Genomic DNA, 2,515 nt, shown 5'->3' on the forward strand with positions numbered 1-2,515 from the left:
ATCGCAATTATTACATATGCATTTGGGGTAGAAAAAAATTTCCTACGCCCTGGCAGCCTGCCATAGGCTGGCTGAGGTCTCCATCGTCCAAAAAAAGCGATTCTGTCAAAAGTTTTTTATTTTTCAAGTTTTATTCACTTATTTTTCTTAACCTACCAATTTTTGCTTTCATAGTTAGACTTTGAATTTTTGTCTGAAATTTTTTGTTCTATCTTCTCATCATTTTATAAGGTTGCTCACAAAATTTAAAGTCATTTGGATATCATTTGAGGGTAGCTGTAGTTCAAACCTACACCTTTATTTACATGACAAGGCAACTAGTTGTGTGCATGCTGAATGTAGTGTATGACTAGAGGCAATCCATCTGACTTGCAACCCTTTGATCCTGAGATAGATAGGACATTTAACAGATTAGTTAGGCATCATTTTATACCTTTTGATCATTCTGAGCATTCCATTACTGATGAATCTGTGCATTCTGTTATTGGTGATTTTGAACATCCTGATCTTGAGCATTATAATTTTGAGCATTCTGATTCTGAGCATTCTGATTTTGCACATTCTGAGAACATGGCACAACCTCCACCCCGTGAGAGGACTCTAAGGGAAATGGCTGCACTTGATTTCACCTACGAAAGCTTGTGCATCCAATACCCTGATGAGGATGTCCCATATGTTCTTAAAACTGGACTGATTCATTTGCTTCCAAAGTTTCATGGCCTTGCAGGTGAAGACCCGCACAAACATTTGAAAGAATTTCACATTGTATGCTCCACCATGAAACCCCCAGATGTCCAAGAGGATCACATATTTCTGAAGGCTTTTCCTCATTCATTAGAGGGAGTGGCAAAGGACTGGCTGTATTACCTTGCTCCAAGGTCCATCACGAGCTGGGATGACCTTAAGAGAGTATTCTTAGAAAAAATTTTCCCTGCTTCCAGGACCACAGCCATCAGGAAGGATATCTCAGGTATTAGACAACTTAGTGGAGAAAGCCTGTATGAGTACTGGGAGAGATTTAAGAAACTATGTGCCAGTTGCCCCCACCATCAGATTTCAGAGCAGCTTCTTCTCCAATATTTTTATGAAGGACTCAGTAATATGGAGAGAAGTATGATAGATGATGCCAGTGGTGGAGCCCTTGGAGACATGACTCATGCTGAAGCCAGAAATTTAATTGAGAAGATGGCTTCCAACTCCCAGTAGTTTAGCACCAGAAATGATGCCATAGTCATTAGAGGAGTGCATGAGGTAGCTACAAACCCATCTGCATCATCTGAAACTAAGAAGCTTGAAGGCAAACTGGATGCATTGGTTAACTTGGTAACCCAGCTGGCCTTGAATCATAAATCTATACCTGTCGCAAGGGTTTGTGGTTTGTGCTCCTCTGCTGACCACCATACAGACCTTTGCCCTTCCATGCAGCAACCTGGAGCAATTGAGCAGCCTGAAACTTATGCTGCAAATATTTACAATAGACCTCCTCAACCTCAGCAGAAAAATCAACCACAGCAAAACAATTATGACCTCTCCAGCAACAGATACAATCCTGGATGGAGGAATCACCCTAATCTCAGATGGTCCTGCCCTCAGCAACAACAACAGCAGCCTGCTCCTTCCTTCCAAAATGCTGCTGGCCCAAGCAGACCATACATTCCTCCACCAATCCAACAACAGCAACAACCCTAGAAACAGCCAACAGTTGAGGGCCCTCCACAACCTTCCCTCGAAGAACTTGTGAGGCAAATGACTATGCAAAACATGTAGTTTCAACAAGAGACCAGAGCTTCCATTCAGAGCTTGACTAATTAGATGGGACAATTAGCTACACAATTGAATCAACAACAATCCCAGAATTCTGACAAGCTACCTTCTCAAGCTGTCCAAAATCCCAAAAATGTCAGTGCCATTTCATTGAGGTCGAGAAAGCAATGTCAAGGACCTCAACCCGTAACACCTTCCTCATCTGCAAATGAACCTGCCAAACTTCACTCTACTCCAGAAAAAGGTGATGACAAAAATTTACCTAACAATTTCTGTGCAGGTGAATCTTCTTCCACAGGTAATTCTGATTTGCAGAAGCAACACATTCCCCCTCTTCCATTCCCTTCTAGAGCAATTTCCAACAAAAAGATGGAAGAGGCAGAGAAGGAGATCTTGGAAACATTTAGAAAAGTAGAGGTAAACATACCTCTGCTGGATGCAATAAAGCAAATTCCAAGATATGCTAAATTCTTGAAGGAGCTGTGCACTAATAAGCGGAAGCTTAAAGGAAGTGAACGACTTAGCATGGGCAGAAATGTCTCCGCATTGATTGGTAAATCTGTTCCTCAAATTCCTGAAAAATGCAAAGATCCAGGTACATTCAGCATACCTTGTATTATAGGGAATAGTAAGTTTGACAATGCCATGCTAGATTTAGGAGCCTCTGTTAGTGTTATGCCTCTGTCTATTTCTAATTCTCTATCTCTAGGTCCCTTGCAGTCAACTGATGTGGTAATTCATTTAGCTAATA

General features: G+C 41.4%; 1 non-coding gene across 1 annotated transcript; it reads right to left on the minus strand.

Annotated features, from left to right (window-relative positions):
* Positions 1-948: 948 nt before the first annotated feature.
* Positions 949-1,055, minus strand: LOC114424874. Its single transcript, XR_003669164.1, has one exon. It is a non-coding gene; the product is annotated as a small nucleolar RNA R71 (small nucleolar RNA).
* Positions 1,056-2,515: the final 1,460 nt, after the last annotated feature.

The sequence above is a fragment of the Glycine soja genome, chromosome 8 (assembly GCF_004193775.1).
Source record: "Glycine soja cultivar W05 chromosome 8, ASM419377v2, whole genome shotgun sequence".
NCBI lineage: Eukaryota > Viridiplantae > Streptophyta > Magnoliopsida > Fabales > Fabaceae > Glycine > Glycine soja.